The sequence below is a fragment of the Sesamum indicum genome, linkage group LG8, assembly GCF_026168435.1.
Source record: "Sesamum indicum cultivar Baizhima isolate 11 linkage group LG8, ASM2616843v1, whole genome shotgun sequence".
Taxonomy (NCBI): Eukaryota; Viridiplantae; Streptophyta; class Magnoliopsida; order Lamiales; family Pedaliaceae; genus Sesamum; species Sesamum indicum.
In genome coordinates this window covers 29,524,840-29,548,570 of record NC_142664.1, presented here as the reverse complement: position 1 = coordinate 29,548,570, position 23,731 = coordinate 29,524,840, and the positions used below count along the sequence as shown (strand labels likewise).

The following is a 23,731-nucleotide window of genomic DNA, read 5'->3' as shown; positions in this document are numbered from 1 at the left end:
CTGTCAGTGTGCATGGGTGCCAGCATGGTGTGGCACTCGAGCTGGTTAAGTGTTGAACCAGTTTAAGGCAGACTGTTCATCGTATTAGACTATTCAAAATGAAAGCAAAACATGTTCTATCGTGACACACACACACACACATACCCCACCCTAAACACACACTCCACACGCATACACACACACCCCACACGCACACACACACACACACCCCATGCACACACACACACATATGCGCACACACACACACACCCCACACGCACGCACACACCCCCACACACGCACACACACTCACACACACCCCCACATGCACAAACACACACACACTCCCACACGCACACACACACACCCCACAGACACCCAAACACCACATAAAAAAAAAGATGGACAGACAAGGAAATAAAAAATTCGAAACAAGGAGGGGCATCATTAAGCAAAACTTCTGAAGTTTGTGGACGATAAAATTGAAAAAGAAATGCAGTAGCTGATCATAACATATAAAAATATATTCGTTGACATCATGATCTCAACAGAAACCTGCTACAATAGATCTTAATTTTTAGAGAGGTTGATCCAGAAACTAGATAATATTAATGAAAAAATCATTACCCTAATACTATTACATGTGTAAAACACACTGGGAAATATTGCAACTTTCTTTGCTCCAATAATAACACTGGGTTCAATAGAGCAGTAATAGTTAAGCTCTTCTTGATGCCCACAGACAGGCTTCTCCCAAAGCATCGAATAGCAACCAACAAGTAATGCAACTTTAAACTCAATAAAATTACAAAGCATTACTGCAATATTTCAACTAACAGGACCGATCACATGTCGGAATCACACATATCATACTCAGTAAGTATCAGAATTGTTACAACCAAAATAATAAAGCAATTACAATGATACATTACATCAAACTGAAAAACAGCAAATGCACCAAATTATGCATTATCTACTAAGCTGAAGTGGTTTTCATCAAGAAGCTCATCAATCACCAGATTAAAGATTGAATAGCGCACACTGAGCAGCAGTTTAGAGGAGCCCTAAAAGCACATGACATATCACCCACTGTAGAAGCTAGTCCTATTCAAGAGCAAAAGCACATTCTCCCTCTTCCATGTACCCAAAAATCACGGTGATGCCACAGAAACTACCATGTGATTCAAGGGTGAAAATTATAAAGACCGCTATTAGCAGGAAGGAAATCAAAATGGCTAAACATACCAAAGTCAGGGTTCAAAACTACAATATTGTAATGGTCGTTGTCAACCAATTCAAGAATTGGTTAGCATATCACCCACTGTAGAAGCTAGTCCTCTTCATGGCGATGTTTCCTACTCTTTTTCTTAGACCGCTTCTCTCCCCTAACCACTCGCAAATCATTTGAAGCACTGACATCGGAATTAGAGTTTGAATACGCCTTCCTGTTCCTCCTTTTATGCCGCAGATCAGCAGAATCATCATCTGAATGATGGTGACTCCTCCCCCTCCTCTTCTCCTCTTCCTCTTTCTTCGCCTGCGCTTCAGTTCTTGCAATTTACCTAATTCAAAAAAGTGCCTTCAATTCCTTAAAAGAAAATAAAAAAAAATAGAAAAGTACCTTCAAGGTAATCCAACTACCCATACTGCTCAAAAGCAATATGAGATCAGAAAGTAAACAAAAATCCAAAATGCTATGAATACATAGGATGGTTAACAGAAAGCAATTAGCACTAGGTTAGCTTTGTATTTACTAAGGCATTTCAGCAAAAGCCCAAGCGACAAGAAACATAAATCACACAAGACACTTCAACGTTTAATAAAGTTAGCATAAAAATTTGTAATGAATTTTGATTACTTCATGAAACTTACCTCCCTTCCAAAAATTTAAAGCTAGTGTCTCCTTCCAATAAATGAATCATTCACTTTCTGAAGAAGAGCCACGGGAACTGCTGTCCCATTTATCGAGCAACACCACAAATTTAACAACTTATAGGCCTAATATCCTGATTTCTGCAATACCAAAACTGCATTACTAGGAAACTGTTACCACTCAAATATGTATGAAACTGCCAATAAGTACCTGAAGGCAGGAAAATAGCAAAAACTTGGGGAGGTGAATGATTAGTTCTTTACCTGATAAACAGTAAGCCACATGTAAGCACAAGCATGAGTCAAGCATAAGCTACAACATATATAACTAATTAATTGTTCTTAAGCAAAAGCACCATTCTCCCTCTTCTGTGCGAGTACCCAAAAATCACGGTGATGCCACAGAAACTACCATGTGATTCAAAGGGTGAAAATTATAGAGACCGCTATTAGCAGGAAGAAAATCAAAATGGCTAAACACACCAAAGTCAGGGTTCAAAATTACAACATTTTGTAATGGTCGTTGTCAACCAATTCAAGAATTGGTTAGCATATCATAACCACCCAACGCAGTTATCAGCTTTTATCAATCCTCAACTCATTTTTCCTTACTATATCCCCTCTAGTAAATTAAATCAATCCAAGACCACTCTTGCTAACGAGATATATTGAAAGGAAAAAAGAAGAGGGCAATACACTCTCTCCTATCCTGTTATTGCTCTTATTTCAATAAATACTCTTTAATATCAAGTAAACAAAAATGAGGATACACATCTATGCAAGCACACAAAAATATTACAAAGGACATAAATAGACCACAAAGACACACAATACCCGTAATGAGTATAAAATATTGCAAAACTATGGTGATATCCTGCACGAGAAAAAAGGTTGTGTAGATAAAAGTGAAGACTTAGAAATTGAAGGAGGATGGCAAATGTAACAAGACGCAGATGACATTCGTTGGCGCTGAAGATAAAAGCAACACCTCACTTCTTCTATGTTCAAAATGAAAGTAAAACATGTCCTATCGTGACACACACACTCACACACCCCACCCCAAACACACACACACCCCCACACACTCCACACGCATACACACACACACACACACACCCAACATGCACGTACACACCCCCCACACACATGCGCACACACACACACCCCACACCGCACACGTGCATGCACACACACACACACACACACACCACACCCACACACCAAAAAAAAAAAAGACGGACAGACAAGGAAATGGAAAATTCGAAACAAGAAGGGGGCATCATTAAGCAAAACTTCTCAAATTTGTGGCCGATAAAATTGAGAAAAAAATGCAGTCAATTTTTTCAGACGATGAAGTTTCATACTCTCGGTTGTCCTGCACCTGCAGCGTTTTCATGGCATCCGAAGTTCGTAGATATGTGTAAGAAGCACTTCGATTTGATGAAGGCCCTGGATTGGTAATTCTGCTTGCAAGGAAGCTACGAATAATTTTTCTTTATGAGCTTTCTCTAGACTATCATGGTCTTCTGAGTTGCCTTATAGATTGTTAAAGATCCCGAGCCCGCTTCTAAAATGATGTAGTCAAAAAAGTGTCGTTTAAAGGGGATTAGGGCATATAGTTTAGTTATAGTAATCTGGTAGGGGGCACTGGTATATAGTTTACGACGCCAAACAAGGGGGACACCCCCCTGTAACCCCCTCCCCCCCCATTAGTCGTCTCTCGCGCCTTCCAACTAGGAAGCCGCTCTCTCCCTCGATCGCTACGCTAGGCCTGCTACACTCTTTGATTTCCCATCCATGTAAAGAAGAAACCAATATTGTGAAAATAGGGTGTTAATGGTAGATGGGGTAATCTGGAAAAAAGGGGACATGTTATACTACCTGAGAAGGCCATGCCTCAGCATTCTTGATATTTGGAAGCAAATGGCGGATCAGTCTTAGACGATGCTCCTGTAAGCCCCTTGAAGCTCTATCAGACGTTGGCATGGCAAGTTTGCCTGTCAGTGTGCATGGGTGCCAGCATGGTGTGGCACTCGAGCTGGTTAAGTTTTGAACCAGTTTAAGGCAGACGGTTCATCGTATTAGAGTGACGATTAGCCATGCAGAGGTGTGAGCAACAATACGTAGGTGTCATAGCCTTGTTCTACAATGGTGAATGATTGTGGGTATGTGTGGATAGGGGCTTTGCATGGAAGGTTGCGGGGGTTGGCTAAATGGTACCCGAGTTTAGTGAAGATAGCACTTGAGTTGCAACAAAGAAAGGTGCCGCCCACACAGGCCGCATGCATTTGAAGTAAGACCCGATGTCATGCACTCATGTAGGACACGATGTTCAAAAGGCAGGAAGTTGCACGCGCAGGCAACATCCAATGTTTAGACGACATCAAGTTGTGCGACAGGCAGCACCCTACGTGCGGCAGACTAGCAGACAATGTGCGTCGCGAAAGAACGGGAATATATGCGCTCAGGCTGATTGATGATAGCAGTTATGTGTGGCACTTTTATGGTTGTTGTCTTCCCTATCGCATGTGCCATTATCCCTCATGACAACCGTCGATAGATAGGAGACCAAAATTTATTTTTTATTACTACAAGAAAATAGAAAATTATCAATAAAAAGTATTTAATAATAATTTTAATATCTTATCTCAATCAAACATATTTTACTCGCAAGTAATTACAGCCTAAACTATTTACATTTTGAGATATAAAGAGACATTGTTCTTAAGTTAATTATGTAATTGGTTGAGTGTGGAAAATACTTGGCTAGGTCCAATAATAAATGACGTCTTGATTCTCATAGTTAGATGATATTCTTGTGCCAAAAATGGAAATTTTTTATTTACAACAATTACAAAATATTAAATATGTTATACTATTTTAAAAGCTACATTCACGTACTCATTAATATTTTCAATAATAATGATTTTAAGTTACTTATTAATGTATTTTCAATAATAATACGCGTTAATGAAAGACAGATATAATAATATAAAATAATCATTATTTTTGTAGTATAATCAATATTTTTTTAATACATAATTAATTGTGAGATAAAATAATATATAATGATTATAGTTGATGTGATATATTTTTTTCAAATGTATTTAAAATACTTTTTCTTAAGTTAAAGAATAGTTTTTACAAAATAATTATATCTGCTAGTTCACTTAATTAACTCCTGTATTTACCAGCTCACTAACTGTACTACCTCTCTTGGCGTTATTTTTTTGTTCACGATCATTAACTCTCTCAAGAGTTACTGAACTGGTAAATATAAGAGTTAATTTTTACAATTAGAAACTAATTATAATTTTTATAAAATAATTATCTTCAATAAAACTTTAAAATTCATTGTTGTAATAAAATAATAATTCTTGCCACTAAATAAATATAATTTGTGATAATATTAAAATTATCATTAATTATTTTTTATCGATAATTTTCTATCTCTTTGCCATAGATTTTATCTTTTTTAATTTTTTATTTCGATCTACTTTTTCTATATATTTTCTCTCTCTTGCCCCATGATTTTTACACCACATTTTCTCTCACTTAAGATTATCCACACGGCAATCTTCCCAAAAAGCAATAGGAGATGAAATAGAAGATCCAATACCGAAATTGAATAGTGGGATTTTTTAAGCTTTAATTGCATTTACTGTCATGTATATAAGAGGTGGCAAAATAGTAACCTCGAATTAATTGATTTTTTACAATTGCAAGATTCTGATCGTCGATTTTAAAAGTGGCTAAAATATGGTGAGATGGACAGAATTGAGATTTTTTAATTTGAGGATTTTATTGATTGGACATTTTTTTAATTAGTCTTTCAAATTGCATAATATAAATGAGCAAAAAATCCTCTATAAAAAATAAAATAGTAAATTATTTCATGTGTTGTCATAAGAGGATATTTGCTCATTTCGTACATCAGATAAGTAAATTGCATTTAACCCCATTTTTTTTATAACATGCACTTATTTCACCTACATGTGTGGGTTATATGTGATTATATTTTTAAATTATGTATGATTTAATTATATTTTAATTCAACACATGTCAGTCATATATTAATGTATTAACACGACAATGGTGCGAATTTTTCTAATTGATATCATATGATATAATATTGTATTGATATAGCATTTTTTAATATTTCTCGCTCTTCGCCAGATCCTAACAGGAATAAGGTTCTACACAAGATTAATAAAAACATCGAATTTTTAACCTATTTTTTTTAATATAGGGGTTCTTTGCATTTTGATGATAATACAGGGGCAAAAATGCAATTTACCCTTGAAATCATCATCTTGTTCACGGGTCTGTCACTTTCTCACCCTCAAACCACAGTGAAACCTAATCTTCCCAACTTTACCGTTGTGATTACAAGAAAGAAAAGAACAAAAAAGCTTTACCGTTGTGTTCCCCGCGCCGGCGCATATTTATATAAGAGGAACATCCACGACCAGATTTTGAAAAATCAAAAATAGTGCAGAAGAAAAGCAAGAGGGCGCTCACATTGACATGCCCTTCTTTTTTAACAGCGGCGTTTTTGAACATCGTCTCAGACGTCCGGCCGCCTCCGCCGACTGCCCTCAGCCTCGATCTCTTCTTTCTTAAGGTATTTCTTGAGAGTCTGACATCAACTCATTGCATAAGAGTTCTTTTAAGTTTCTTGAATTATGGGTTCTTGCATTGTGAACTTAAGAGTATCTTGGTTAAAGGAAGTCTGTCTTCCCAACGGAAGATTTAATACGAGTACTTTTCAGTGTCACTGAATTGTGAAATTACACGGCCTTACTCTTTTTCCTTTTTGTCTTTTTTAAGGTCTCGATTTGTTATTTCAAGGTTCTTGAATTTCAATTACACATGGGCTCTATTGTATGTCTTGGATTACGACTGCAGTCTGCGGACAAGTGTCTGGGACTTACATACAAGGATGCTGGTGTGGACATTGTTGCTGGATCAGAACTTGTTCAGAGAATAGGCAAGATGGCTCTCTGAATTGGAGGTTTTGAAGGCTTTTCCCTTTGGGTATGGTTGTTTTTTCATATGATTATATTCAGTAGTGATCCTGTTGTCATTTTGATCGCTAGTGTCTTGAGGGATATTAATACATATTGCCTACACTCACAAACTGGTCAATTTTTTGGCAGTCTTGTTTTTCAGAGCTTCTTTCTTGAAGGCAGATTTGGCTTTGCTTATTCCACTTGCATTTTCTGTGTCTAGCTTTTCCTTTTTTCTTTTTGGCTCTGATTTCATTGGTCTTTTCCCATCTTATAATGTTATTTAATTGCATCCAAATGCTTTCACAGGGGATTCGTATAGAGATGGAGTGGGAACGAAACTTATGTTGGGTTTAGGGACTCGAATCGACGAGACTACTGGCATTGAATTGGTAATCTTTTGGTCTTTTACATGTTCTTTGTTAATAATGCATGCGTTAATCATTGTTTCGAATCAAGTTTTCACGAGTGTTAATGATATAGTAACTCCTAGGGCAAAACCTTTGTTTTTCCAAATCTGCCAGGAGAACCTGCAGGCTTTGGATTGGATTGTCATCTTTGTCTGCTGGCTGATCTTCCCTACCATTAGGTTGGGAAAGAATGTGAGTCTAGCAATGTTATAACTTGCATGAATGTTGTGTTTCAGAAAAGTTATTTACTAATATATTTGGTTGCAGTTGTTAATATATTTTGCTTGTGTGAATGTATTGGCCATGATTTTCATTTTCCATCCGTATAAATTGCTGCCAATGATCCTTGGTTTACGTGGGACTTTGTTTCTGAAAATGTTTGGCTGCAGTTGTTGATATATGGGGCTAGGCTATACTAGAAATATGATGATTTTTGTTAGTCACACCATGTCGATTATCTTACACAATCTAGCATAAGACAGTTGCTTGAAACTGATGGGACCCCACATGTATCTTCACTTAGATCAGCAACTATGAACCTACTTTAGGAACAGTAAGTAACACTTTGTTTTTCCTGCTATTATCTTTGTTGCCGATCAAGTTCACTTATCTTCTTTCTTAATGCATATATGTGATTCGCTGAATATGAGCTTGACTTTAAATATCTCAATTTCCTCTTTGGACTGTATTGGAACTTCGTAAACCAATTGATACTTGCTCAATTGATGGGCCAGCAAAATATCTTTTCTCAAGTGCATCAAGTGCGGTATTTGTTCTTATGCCTTTTAATTGGAGAGTGCTACAATGTTGTATCTATGTTGTTTTCTTCCATGTCTGTTCGTAATTCTGTCTTGATACAAAGTACAGAGATTCAATAGAGTCACACGGAATTGCTGTTATCAATTCTTTTATTTGCAAGTTTTATTTGTTGAAAAAAGCACTATACTCTAAATTTGATGCAGGCAATGCCGTCACTGAAGTCTCGCTGAAACCCATATTTATTTGCAAGTTTGTTTCTAATTGCATTAAAATTGTGAAATTGTTCGATAGGTTTTGGGTCCCACAACCCATTGACTAGGTAAGGTGAGTATTTATTTATTGGTGAATTTCTATCCGTACATATAAAGTGAAATTTTAAGAGATTTTCAAATAAAAATTGGACCATATTGAACTAATGTTGGAGGTGATATCTGGTTTTCTTTAGCCCTAACACATATAGCGTTCAATTAGCAAAGGGCATCACCCTACCTGATACATCATTCTCCACATGCATTAAAGTGAAGCATATAAGTTAGTATAGGTTTTTCATACTTGTTTATTAAAAGATTGAAGGCTAGAGTTTGAATTGGGTTTGCCAATTAGGTGCGCAAACTAGATAACCTCATATCGATAAGAATTGTGTGGGAATTTGTTGACATTTTAGAACCTAATGGTAGCCTTACGTATCTTCATAGTCTTCTCTTCAAGTTTCTAACTGAAAAGCAACCAACGGCCCCTATCAATTCTTCTTTGCTGATTTTTCTCCTATATTTTGGAATCAAGAATGGTTGAGACCATTGATTTTATACTTTGTATAATTCAAACCTAAAATTTGCTGCTCTGATTTCTTTGGAAAGCCGTGCTTTCTCCATTCTGGTTTGGAAAGTATGGGATTAGGGATTTTTTAGGCTGCTCAAAAATGTGAATGATGCAAGTATAGAGTTGAGACCTTAATGAGAGAACAAATACCTCATCTTTTTGTAAATTTATTTTTGGTTCGTTTATTATGTTGGGTTTTCTTCATGAGCTGCCTTAAAACTTTTTGTTGTTAATACGTTTGACATTTGTGTATGATTTACAAAAACCATGTTAGTTCTTGTTATTAACATCTTATTTTTGAATGTTTATTACAGAATAGTATGTTGGAACATCTATATTATACAATCATGAATTATTTTTTATTTGCGAACTTTGGGATTAAATGCTATGCTAATGTGGAACAGTTGTCGAGATGCCAATTAAAAATATATTTTTCAAGATTACTTGGTAAAACTTTTGTGAGTATTATTATGTACGTTCAAGAGTTCATCAATGATTTTTAAGGAACACAAAGTTTTGATAAGTTGAAATGTATTACTAGAAAATTGTTTCTCTCTTTTGCCCAAAAGATTTGTTTTCCTTGTCAAGTGTTCTTTTGTTTTCACGTAAAGTTCTTAAAATAATTTGTTCTCTTTGACTCAAAGATTTGTTTTTCTTGTGGGTGGTCTTCTTTAATTCTCAAAATCAGTTGTGGTCTTCTTTAATTCTCAAAATCAGCTTGAATTGCAGTAATTTCTTTCAAATTATTTAAGATAAATTTACAGCGTTTAGAATATTTTTTGTATTTGATTATTCATGGGCATATATTCATTTAATTATTTTTGATAAATGCATGAATAAGTCACGTTTTTGGATTTTCAAGGAAATTTTTTATTGATTTTTATTTCCATAAAAAAGAATTGGATTCAAAACAGTTTTTGCAGCTCTTTGGAAAATTTTAAGCTGCATTAAGTTTTCTGTTTTTTAGCAAATTGCATTCATCACCATCTTTGTTTAGACTTCCAAAAAAGTACACTATTTTTTAGCAAATTGCATCCATCACTATCTTTTATCTTGATAAATGATAAAAGTCTTTTAAGATATATATACAAGTGATTTTAACACAAATAATGAGATTGGCATCTCGACTGTTTTGCAATTTAGTATGCAGTATTTGATTTCTGAATTTCGTGTGATTGTGTAATAATGATTTTTCAACAAATTTTTTTGTGATACACCTTCAAATGTTAGATGTCAATGATATGGACATATATGGTGTTTTTGTAAAATTTGTACAAAAATGCAAATGTATGACAAACAAAAAGTTCTGAAAAAGCAACATGAGGCCAAAAGCTAACATAATGAACAGACCAATAATAAATGTACAAAAACATTGGAGTATTATCTCTCGTGTAGGCCTCAACTCCGAACTGCCTTGCGTCCGTCATGTTTAAAGTGGCCTTGGAATTCATAATCCTATTGCTTTCCCTATTAGAATGTTGAGAACGTGAAGGCATAATAGAAATCAGTCCGAATTTTGGGTTTGAATTATGCAAAGGATAATAAAATGGTCTCAATATTTCTTGATTTTTAAATATGGGGTAAAATCAGTAGAGGTGAAATGGATGGGGACAAAGGTTGCTTTTTGGGTAGAAATGGCAGAGAAGGATATAGGTTGTCCTATAGTTTACATGCCATTATGTGTTGCATACTTTTCTTATATGGTTGATTTTGCTCAAGTTTTCTTCTTTGTTTTTGCAGTTAAGTTAGCGGTGAAGATGATCTGAATGAAAGAGTCTGCTTAACAACACATTCGTTGATTTGTCGATGGGTTCGCCGTCGGTGTAAATCTTGCCTACTGTAAATAGAACCAAGCATGTTTGTAATACTTAGATCATAATTATATATTAAGGAAACCAGAAACAGAGAAAGTATGTAGTTGTTTCCTAGAGATCCTATGTAGTTGTTTCCTACTATCTTGTAAGTAAATATTTGATGCGGTACCATGTTTTGAGCAAGCAATTTTTCTTTTTCCTTTTGCTTCTCATGTGCACTATTATACCTTCTCTATCTTTTTCTGTTTTTTTTTTGTTTTATTTTGAGAGGAGCAAACTTCACTCGAATTATTTGGTTAAGTCGCCACACATGACAACATCAAGTCCAAGGGATGAATTAAGTAAACGACCAAGTAGGAAACAGACTATATATCCAATAAAAAGATTAAATGCAAAATAATATTTTAACACAATTAATTTGATAGAAGATATTTTTATTATAATTTACTTGGCATAGTAAATTTTAAAATAAATAAAATGTGAATAATATATAAACACTAATCTAAACTTTAAATCCATCAATTCAAATATAGTCTAAGTGTTTTATTCCTATTGTGAAAAGACATAAGAGCAAAACTCTGTCAAAGAAGAAAATTATTTGCCATTAATTCCTAATTTCTCTAAACTAATTAAAGAATGAACACTATATTCTTAAAAATAAATAGGCAAATAACATTTCAAAGTTGTTAATTTACAAGGAATTTTATTTAAAATAAACGATTTAAAATAAATGAGCAATACTCATTTTAATGAATATTTTTATTACCAAGAAAATTTCTTATTCTTGTTTGATAAGATATTTTTTAATAAGGTTTTAAAATTTTTTATATAGTAAACTATAATATTAGTATAATATTAATTTATTTATTTACTAAAAAAAATAAGGAGAAGGGTTATGTTGGAAAAATATTTGGTTTCAAGCAATGGAAACGATGTTTTGAAATATTACAATCGGATTTAAGAAATCAAAAGCAAATAAAGCCACGTTGGAACAAATAACAAAAAGCAATTAGAAATGCTATTTCTGACAAGAAATTTAAATTGAAAACTTACAACGAGAATCGTATCGTAACAATTTTCAGTCCACTTTGAAATCGTTAATTTTAACCGAATCGCAGAATTACTGCTTGCCTTGAAGAAAATATACGCCTCGTATCAGCAGTGCACCGGGTGCAACGTAATTTCTCTCAGGATAAGACGGTTACAGTTCTTTTGGTTTTAGCACTATACCGAAAAACACCTCGACCAAACACTCAAAAGCTCGTAATCAAAACTTGATCGCTCAAATCTTTAAAGAATGATAGAAATCGAGAAAGAGAGGGAAAGAGTTCGCAAAGGAAGAGAGATTGTGATTGTCGTTGTGTTTTTACAAATGGGAAGTGGCATGCCTTTATATAGGCATGCCCAAAGTACAGCCATAAAAGAAAATATAATGGCAATTAATCTCCCCCCACAAGAAACCGTGCGAAATGAATCAGCAATGAAGAAAGAAATTGTTGTTACACTCATATTCAATTGCAAATTGAAAGCAGCAATTCAATTTCTTTTTCAAATTGTAAATTGAAAACAACAATTGAAAATGGGTTTTGCGGTTTTTGATCCTCAATCAATCACATTCAATAGCAAATGAAATGAAGAAAATTGAAGGTGAATTCAATTGGTGCTGCTGTTACAAATCTGTGGGTTTCTGCTTTTGAAAATTCAAATTCAACAATCCCCCACAAACTCATAGATTTGAACTCAAGTTTCCATGACTTGCTTTCAACAAAGGTACCTTTCAGTTTGAACCACTGTCAAAGTTATCTAACATCAGTTGTCACCAGGTTAAATGGAACTAAGCCTTGAATTTAAGCCTGTGAGTGTGACAACGTCTGTCAGTAACAACGAGCAACCAGCTTTGTGTTGATCTTTAGGGTTGACACTTAGGCCATGTGTCTTGATCCTGTTCATGAATGCTTTCAGGAAAAACCCAATTCCTTAGTTACGGCCAAATAACGACATTCACTTAGTTGGGCGTCTCCAGGGATGCACTGCTAGCATCTCGTCTTATAAGACTTGACCCCATTCAGAGATGAACTATTACTATACTTGCAGTAGCAGCACCTTCTAGAATTTTAGGGGATAGACTCCAGATACAAAGTATTAGTTTATTTGGTGCTCTAACATACCCTTACGACTTGTTGATACCACATTGAACTTTTTTTATGGGATCTCCACTCAAAAGGTTGGGTTGCCGTCGTAGATATATCACTCATAGGTTTTCAATCTCATCTCCAATCTAGACTTATGAACTTGCGACAGATTCAATCCTTTCGTCAAAGGATCAGCCACATTGTCCTTTATTGCCACAAAGTCAATGCCTATTACTCTATCTGACACTAATGCCCTTATAGATTTTAGTCTAACTTGGATGTGTCGTTTGGTCTATTGATTGTACTTACGACTCCTCACCTTTGCTATTGTAGTTTGGCTATCATGGTGAAAGAGGCTGATTTACAACGGGAAGTTGTGATAACAACCAAAATAGCCATTCTGCCTTGGTACCATTCGTATCTAACGCACATAACTCGACTTCAAACGTAGACCGAGTTATCAAAGTCTGTTTTGCAGACTTCCTGGAGACTGCGCCCCCACCTAAGGTAAAAACATATCCTGAGCACCTATTACTCCCGGAGTTTTTGGCTATCCAGCTAGCATCATTATATCCCTCAAGAACAACAGGGAATCTGCCATAATGTATGGCCAGTGACACCGTGCCCTTTAGATACCTTAGTACTCTATCCAAGGCACCCTAATGAGTTTTGTCAGGACAACTAGTATATCTAGCCAGCTTAGAGACAGAAAAAGATATATCTGGTCTCGTGCCATTTGCCAGATACTGTAAGCTCCCAATAATTTGGGAATACCTTAGCTGTGCAACCGAAACACCACTTTTATTTTTGAATAAAGCTACAGAAGGATCATATGGTGTTTTAGCAATTCTACTGTTTTGATAACTAAATTTCTCAATTATCTTCTCAACATAATGAGACTGAGAAATGGTTATTCCATCAGTTGACCGAGTCAACTTGATGCCAAGAATCACATTAGCCTCACCCATATCCTTCATTTCAAACTTATTTTTCAAAAATGACTTGGTTTCGATATTAATATCTAGACATGACTGTATTAATAGAATATCGTCCACATACAGATATACAATTATCATTTTATCTCCTTTAACCTTGCAGTATATGCATTTATCATTCTCATTTACAGTGAAGCCGAACGCAAGAATAGTTTTATCAAACTTTTCATGCCAATATTTGGGTGCTTGTTTTAAGTCCATAAAGAGACTTAACAAGTTTACAAACTTTATGCTCGTTACCATGAGCTACAAACCCCTCAGGCTGTTCCATGTAAATCTCTTCCTCGAGTTCACCATACAAGAAGGTTGTTTTCACATCCATCTGATGAAATGGGAGATTATACACTGAAGCAATTGCTATAAGCACCCGGATTGTAGTCAATCGAGCTACCGGAGAATAGGTATCGAAATAGTCTATTCCCTCCTTTTATTTAAACCATTTAGCCACCAATCTGGCTTTAAACTTATCTATGGTTCCCATCAGATTTCAGTTTCCTTTTAAAAATCCAATTACACCCAATAGTAGTACACCCCGGAGGAAGATCGACTAGCACCCACGTTCCATTAGAAACAATGGAGTCCATCTCACTTTTAACAGCTTCTTTCCACTGCTTGGCTTCTGAAGAAGCCATAGCATCTTTGAAAGTTATCGGATCATCCTCGATGTTGTAAGTGACAAAGTCACTTCCAAAATATTTAAAATAAATAAAATATGAATAATATATAAACACTAATCTAAACTTCAAATCCATCAATTCAAATATAGTCTAAGTGTTTCAGTCCTATTGTGAAAAGACATAAGAGCAAAACTCTGTCAAAGAAGAAAATTATTTGCCATTAATTCCTAATTTCTCTAAACTAATTAAAGAATGAACACTATATTCTTAAAAATAAATAGGCAAATAACATTTCAACGTTGTTAATTTGCTAGGAATTTTATTTAAAATAAACGATTTAAAATAAATGAGCAATACTCATTTTAATGAATATTTTTATTACCAAGAAAATTTCTTATTCTTGTTTGATAAGATATTTTTTAATAAGGTTTTAAAATTTTTTATACAGTAATATAATATTAGTATAATATTAATTTATTTATTTACTAATACAAAATAAGGAGAAAGGTTATGTTGGAAAAATATTTGGTTTCAAGCAATCGAAACGATCTTTTGAAATATTACAATCGGATTTAAGAAATCAAAAGCAAATAAAGCCACGTTGGAACAAATAACATTCCTTAAATTGGGCTGAAAATACTAATTTTCAAAGGTGGAATGCTAGTTTACAATTATCGCATGTGGGCTGAAAATTGCTAGCATTGGGCCACAGCCTAACACTCCACAGTTGATGCCCATAATGATGTGATTGTTCCATAATTCTATCTTATTTTTTATTTTTTATGTTTTGTAACTGTTCAAAATATAGCATAAATCCTTTTATTTGTTAAGAATTAAAATAAATAATATTCTTTTACTTGTTAAGAATTTTAAAAAAACAGTATAATTGTAAAAAATAGCAGCAGTGTTGCTGCCTACTTTTTAAACACCTCCAAAACCACCCCACTCTTGTAACTTTCTTTTTCTTTGCATTATTACAATAATTTCCCCTAAAAAAATACATTCTTTTTATTTACTCTCACACCTGTTTGTATATATATAATTTTTCTCTAAAACTGTTTTGGCCATCATCTCTAAGCTTTGCTTTGAAGATCCATTTACAACCAATTGCCCGTTTACCAGGCAAAAAAGGGGCAAGCTTCCAAGTGTTGTTGTGCTCTAAGGCCTGCAGCTCATTGGTCATGGCCTCCCGCTATTCCTCATGCTGGATGGCGTAAAGAAAGACTTGGGCTCCTACAAAACAGATAACGAGGCTACAAACAACTTAAATGCAGGAGTGGTGGAGTGTAAAGAAGGAGGTACATGTGCAGAACATATAAAATCATTAAGCCAAGGAGTACATTGAGTATTTCTGGTGGAACGACGAAGAGGAGGTGCAGGTGGTTGAGGAGCAAGAGGAGAAACAGAAGGGACATAGGAGTCAGAGGAACTGCGGGAAATGGGTGAAAAGTGCAGTAGGATCACAGAGAGCATCATCAGTATGAGGGGGAACTAAAGAAAAAGGACAGAGACTAAGAGAAGAGAGAGAAACAGGGTAGAAAAAGGAAAGTAATGTTCATGGAAGTGAACATCTCTAGAGATGATAATACGGTTTTTATCCAAGTCATAGAGTTTATATGCTTTCTAGGTCATGGCATACCCTAACAGAATGCACTTGAGAGCCCTAGGATGAAACTTAGACTTGTGAGGATCTACATTACTGGCATAGCAAAGGCAACCAAAGGCACAGAGATGAGTGTGAGAGGGACTGTGATCTATTAATTGTTCAAAGAGAGTTTTCTAGTGGAGGAGCTTTGAAGGTGTTCTATTGATTAAGTAGGTTGCTGTGAGAATGGAATTACCCCGAAACTGTAGGAGGGTTGGTATAGCAAGGCTCTAGTAATATTTAGAAGTTATTTATGTTTGCGTTCAATTCTCCAATTTTGCTGAGGTGTATATGTGCAAGAAGTTTGATGGATGACACCTAGATCTTGACAAAGAGTGTGGCAGTCGTTGTTGAGGAATTCAGAACCATTGTCCGTCCTTATGACTTTTATATTTATGGCAAATTGGTTATTGATCATGGAGAAGAAATACTTGAGAGTGGAAGCAACTTAGGATTTGTGTCTCAAGAGGTAAGTCCACAAGGAGCGGCTATAATCATCTAGAATTGTGAGGACATAGTTGCACTTTGAAATTGTATAGGTTGTATAATGGCCCCAAACATCTAAATGTATAAGATGAAAGGGTGTTTCAGATTGTGATTCACTGGAAAGAAATGTCATTAGTTTGTTTGGCTTTGTGACACACATCACAGGGTACATCAAGATCGACAATAGTGAAAGCACAGATTGGAATATGTTTCATTACGTTTAAAAGAATGTCCCAGCCTATTGTGCCAGGTTTGTACATCACATTGAACTGAGCTAGAACAAACAATATTGCAATGCACAGAGGGAGGAAAGGCATATGTGTTAAGGCTCTGTCTAACAATGTAGAGATTCTTGGAAGCAGTCCCTTCAACCAAGCTCCTTTCGTAACTTGGTCCTGCAATAAGCACTTAGCTTTAGGGAACTGAAAAGTATAAGCATTGTGATGACATAACTGGCTGACAAATAACAAGATGATAGAGAAAGAAGGAATATAAAGACTTGCGTGTGTGTGACATGGTCATTTAAGTGAACAATGCCAACGTATGATGCAAGCTTCATGGAACCACCAGGCAAGTGAATGTATTTGGTGTGTGGAGGCTTAGTGTATGAATGAAAAAGTTGAATGTTTCACATATATGGTTAGTAGCCCTGCAATCAATTATCCAACAGTCCGAATCATTTTCAGATGGTCCAGAGGTATTACCAGCAAACTCTTCTGTATTTTGTGACAAGCAAAGTTCGGTAGTGGTGGTATCTACAGATGTTGCCCTTTCATCCAGTGTTGCTGCAGCAACAAAATTTCGATTGCTTGTTCCTTCTACTTGTACTTGTACCAGTTTTGCTCTCCATGAACCTGGAAGCATGTGTCTTATGTAAGACCAGGTTTATGACAGTAGGTGCGCAACAAATTATGTTTATTCAAATATGGTTTCCTCCTGTTTGAGAACATATCTCCTACATCCTTTTTGTTATCTTTCAACATGAGCTGGTAGACCATTTGTCTTGAGACTTCTCCCATATCAGTGTGAACCTGCCTTTGTTTCTCCACCGTGAAAACCATGGAGAATGCTCGCTCTAAATCTGCCAAAGGTTCTTGCATCAAAATCTAGCTTCTTTCATAATCAAAGCTTTCATGTAACTCCATGAGTAATTGCATCAATTGTGTGTTCTCATTCCTCTCTGCAATTGCTTTGTTTAACCACATGTGCAGCCTCCAGAGGTGCATTTGGGATTAGGCGCCAGGTACGACAATTTGTTCCATATTTTATTAAGTCTGGTCACATAAGCAGTCAGTGATAGATCCCGTTGAATTTGGTAGACCATAGGGCCATTGCTCCGCCCATATCTACCTTGAATCTCAAGCCAAAGTTCACGTGAGGAAGATACGTACATGAACGACTCAACAAAATCTCTGGAAATTGAATTCCAAATCCATGACGTGACCATTAAATCCACCCGTCTCCATTGTTCAAAGATCACCGAACCAGCTGTTGGTCTGGGGAAAATCCCATCAATGAAACCGAGTTTCATCTTTGTCCCAAGCGCTACATAAACGGAGCGACTCCATGGTAGAAAGTTTGTTCCGTCTAACGGAGAAGAGGGTAGTGTCAAGCTCGAATTCTTAGAGGGATATATATATATAGTGCATCTCTTTCCAATTGTTCTGTAGCAGCTTTGCTGCTCGGACTCACAATCGAATCCGCCATAATTCAGCAATTCTCTATGCGCCATTGAAGTAAAATTGGTTTTAGCACCCCGAGATCTTCACAAGGAAGGCTCTGATACCATGTTAAAGTCTGATCTTGAAGAGATATGACACAGTGGAAGCCATGAAAATGAACATTCAAGCTCTGTTTTCTGTGAATTCGTGTATATATCAATGAGGAAGAAGATGATTGTGATTTATATACAAATGAGCTCCTATAACTATCACTAACAGATTAACTGACTATGTAATGACGTGGCCGAATAGACATGATAATAAATGAATCAGCATACACATCAGACGTAAGAAGTGAAAAAATAAAACAAGCGTGTGACAATAGCGACTTCATCTTGCGTCTACAATATCAGTTTCGTCTTCTTCATGGTTTCATCATCTTCAGGCTAGTGTTTGTTGTTGTTGCTGCTGCTGCTGCTCATGGAATCCATCATCTAAGAATATCATTTGATCTGAGGTTGGATCCAGACAAAAAGAGCAGAGTGGATAACTTACCAAGCTCTATAGCCGCCACAAACAGTTAAAGTCAATTAAGACATCTCTTAAACTATTGAAAGGGTTCAAATTTTAATAAGATTTGAGTATTGCAATTATTTACTTGGAATATGCTTTAGCTACAGGAATAACAATATGGGAAACAATCAATTCAATAATTCTGAGCAAGGTCATATTGATTGATGAACTATGTTGTAAGAGAAGGAACAAAAATACGAACTAGTCTTCCTTTGGTTATCACATCAAGCACAGACCTCATTTGCCTGGAAAACAAATATGATATAAATGAATGTATTGAAGTCCAACTGTACCTTAGCTGAGCAATGGAAAAAAAATGCTCAGAGTCCACGTATTGATTAATTGTTTACCTGATAAACAGTAAGCCACATGTAAACACAAGCATGAGTCAAGCATCAGCTACAACATATATAACTGATTAATTGTTCTTGAGCAAAAGCACCATTCTCCCTCTTCCATGCGAGTATCCAAAAATCGCGGTGAAGCTACAGAAACTACCATGTGATTCAAGGGTGAAAATTATAGAGACCACTATTAGCAAGAAGGAAATCAATATGGCTAAACACACCAAAGTCAAGTTCAAAACTACAACATTTTGTAATGGTCGCTGTCAATCAATTCAAGAATTGGTTAGCATATCATAACCACCCAAGGCAGTTATCAGATTTTATCAATCCTCCACTCATTTTTCCTTACTATATCCCCTCTAGTAAATTAAATCAATCCAAGACCACTCTTGCTAACGAGATACAGTAAAACCACTATAAATTAATACTCTATAAATTAATAAACTCTCTAAAATAATAAGATTTTTCGGTCCCGACTTGGGCCTTTGTAAAAAATCATCAAATTCAGTTGTCCTGCACCTGCAGCGTTTTCAATGCATCCGAAGTTCGTAGATATGTGTAAGAAGCACTTCGATTTGATGAAGGCCCTGGATTGATAATTCTGCTTGCAAGGAAGCAACGAATAATTTCTCCTCTTTCCACAAAATGCATGCGCGTAGCTGTGAGAGGATTTCCCATCCATGTAAAGAAGAAACCAATATTGTGAAGACATGGTGTTAATGGTGGACGGGGTAATCTGGTACAAAGGGGCCATGTTATACTACCCGAGAAGGCCATGCCTCAGCATTCTTGATATTTGGAAGCAAATGGCGGATCAGCCTTAGACGATGCTCCTATAAGCCCCTTGAAGCTCTATCAGACGTTGGCATGGCTGGTTTGCCTGTCAGTGTGCATGGGTGCCAGCATGGTGTGGCACTCGAGCTGGTTAAGTGTTGAACCAGTTTAAGGCAGACTGTTCATCGTATTAGACTGTTCAAAATGAAAGTAAAACATGTTCTATCATGACACACACACACACACACATACCCCACCCCAAACACACACTCCACACGCATACACACACACACACACACCCCATGCACACACACACACATATGCGCACACACACACACACCCCACACACACACACACACCCCACACGCACGCACACACCCCCACACACGCACACACACTCACACACACCCCCACATGCACAAACACACACACACTCCCACACGCACACACACACACCCCACAGACACCCAAACACCACATAAAAAAAAAAGATGGACAGACAAGGAAATAAAAAATTTGAAACAAGGAGGGGCATCATTAAGCAAAATTTCTCAAGTTTGTGGACGATAAAATTGAAAAAGAAATGCAGTAGCTGATCATAACATATAAAAATATATTCGTTGACATCATGATCTCAACAGAAACCTGCTACAATAGATCTTAATTTTTAGAGAGGTTGATCCAGAAACTAGATAATATTAATGAAAAAATCATTACCCTAATACTATTACATGTGTAAAACACACTGGGAAATATTGCAACTTTCTTTGCTCCAATAATAACACTGGGTTCAATAGAGCAGTAATAGTTAAGCTCTTCTTGATGCCCACAGACAGGCTTCTCCCAAAGCATCGAATAGCAACCAACAAGTAATGCAACTTTAAACTCAATAAAATTACAAAGCATTACTGCAATATTTCAACTAACAGGACCGATCACATGTCGGAATCACACATATCATACTCAGTAAGTATCAGAATTGTTACAACCAAAATAATAAAGCAATTACAATGATACATTACATCAAACTGAAAAACAGCAAATGCACCAAACTATGCATTGTCTACTAAGCTGAAGTGGTTTTCATCAAGAAGCTCATCAATCACCAGATTAAAGATTGAATAGCGCACACTGAGCAGCAGTTTAGAGGAACCCTAAAAGCACATGACATATCACCCACTGTAGAAGCTAGTCCAATTCATGAGCAAAAGCACATTCTCCCTCTTCCATGTACCCAAAAATCACGGTGATGCCACAGAAACTACCATGTGATTCAAGGGTGAAAATTATAGAGACCGCTATTAGCAGGAAGGAAATCAAAATGGCTAAACATACCAAAGTCAGGGTTCAAAACTACAATATTTTGTAATGGTCGTTGTCAACCAATTCAAGAATTGGTTAGCATATCATAACCACCCAAGGCAGTTATCAGATTTTATCAATCCTCCGCTCATTTTTCCTAACTATATCCCCTCTAGTAAATTAAATCCATCCAAGACCACTCTTGCTAACGAGATATATTAAAAGAAAAAAAGAAGAGGGCAATGCACTCTCTTCGGTCCTGTTATTGCTCTTATTTCAATAAATACTATTTCATATCAGGTAAACAAAAATGAAAATACACATCTATGCAATCACACAAAAATATTACAAAGGACAAAAATAGACCACAAAGACACAATACCCGTAATTAGCATAAAATATTACGAAACTATGGTGACATCCTGCACGAGAAAAAAGATTGTGTAGATAAAAATGAAGACTTAGAAATTGAAGGAGAATGACAAATATAACAAGATGCAGATGGCATTCGTTGGCGCTGAAGACAAAAGCAACACCTCATTTCTTCTATGTTCAGAATTAAAGTAAACATGTTCTATCGTGACACACACACACACACCCCATCCCAAACACACACACCCACCCACACACTCCACACGCATACACACACACACACACACCCCCCACACACCCCACACGCACACACACACATCCCACACACACACACACACACCACACACACACACACACACACACACACACCCCACACATACGCGCGCACACACACACACACCCCCACATGCACAAACACACACACATCCCCACAGATACACAAACACCACATAAAAAAAAAGATGGAATAAAAAATTCGAAACAAGGAGGGGAATCATTAAGCAAAACTTCTCAAGTTTGTGGCCTATAAAATTGAAAAAGAAATACAGTAGCTGATTATAACATATAAAAATATATTCGTTGACATTATGATCTCAATAGAAACCTACTACAATAGATCTTAATTTTTAGAGAGATTGATCCAGAAACTAGATAATATTAATGAAAAAATCATTGCCCTAATACTATTAACATATGAAAACACACTGGGAAATGTTGCAACTTTCTTTGCTCCAATAATAACACTGGGTTTAATAGAGCAGTAATAGTTAAGCTCTTCTTGATGCCCACAGGCAGGCTTCTCCCAAAGCATCGAATAGCAACCAACAAGTAAAATAACTTTAAACTTAATAAAATTACAAAGCATCACTGCAATATTTCAACTAACAGGACCGATCACATGTCGGAATCACACATATCATACTCAGTAAGTATCAGAATTATTACAACCAAAATAATAAAACAATTACAATGATACATTACATCAAACTGAAAAACAACAAATGCAGCAAACTATGCATTGTCTACTAAGCTAAAGTGGTTTTCATCAAGAAGCTCATCAATCACCAGATTAAAGATTGAATAGCGCACACTGAGCACTCTTGCTAACGAGATACATTGAAAGGAAAAAAAGCACCATTCTCCCTCTTCTATGCGAGTACCAAAAATCACGGTGATGCCACAGAAACTACCATGTGATTCAAAGGTGAAAATTATAGAAACCGCTATTAGCAGGAAGAAAATCAAAATGGCTAAATACACCAAAGTCAGGTTCAAAAATACAACATTTTGTAATGGTCGCTGTCAACCAATTCAAGAATTGGTTAGCATATCATAACCACCCAAGGCAGTTATCAGATTTTATCAATCCTCCACTCATTTTTCCTTACTATATCCCCTCTAGTAAATTAAATCAATCCAAGACCACTCTTGCTAACGAGATATATTGAAAGGAAAAAAGAAGAGGGCAATACACTCTCTCCTATCCTGTTATTGCTCTTATTTCAATAAATACTCTTTAATATCAAGTAAACAAAAATGAGGATACACATCTATGCAAGCACACAAAAATATTACAAAGGACATAAATAGACCACAAAGACACACAGTACCCGTAATGAGTATAAAATATTGCAAAACTATGGTGACATCCTGCACGAGAAAAAAGGTTGTGTAGATAAAATGAAGACTTAGAAATTGAAGGAGGATGGCAAATGTAACAAGACGCAGATGACATTCGTTGGCGCTGAAGATAAAAGCAACACCTCACTTTTTCTATGTTCAAAATGAAAGTAAAACATGTCCTATCGTGACACACACACTCACACACCCCACCCCAAACACACACACACACCCACACACTCCACACGCATACACACACACACACACACCCAACACGCACGCACACACCCCCCACACACATGCGCACACACACACACCCCACACAGCACACGTGCATGCACACACACACACACACCACACCCAGACACCACAAAAAAAAAGACGGACAGACAAGGAAATGGAAAATTCGAAACAAGGAGGGGGCATCATTAAGCAAAACTTCTCAAATTTGTGGCCGATAAAATTGAGAAAAAAATGCAGTCAATTTTTTCAGACGATGAAGTTTCATACTCTTGGTTGTCCTGCACCTGCAGCGTTTTCATGGC

The 23,731-nt window shown here is 36.2% G+C and overlaps 1 long non-coding RNA gene across 4 annotated transcripts; it reads left to right on the top strand.

Moving 5' to 3' along the window:
- The first annotated feature begins 6,170 nt into the window (after positions 1 to 6,170).
- LOC148787353 (uncharacterized) lies at positions 6,171 to 10,869 on the top strand. Of its 4 annotated transcripts, none has more exons than XR_016067027.1 (5): positions 6,171 to 6,475; positions 6,760 to 6,888; positions 7,170 to 7,252; positions 7,385 to 7,462; positions 8,233 to 10,869. It is a non-coding gene; the product is annotated as an uncharacterized LOC148787353 (long non-coding RNA). The 4 variants fall into 4 exon arrangements; XR_016067025.1 differs by having other exon boundaries at positions 6,682 to 6,888; positions 7,397 to 7,462; XR_016067024.1 differs by having other exon boundaries at positions 6,682 to 6,888.
- The last annotated feature ends 12,862 nt before the right edge of the window (positions 10,870 to 23,731 follow it).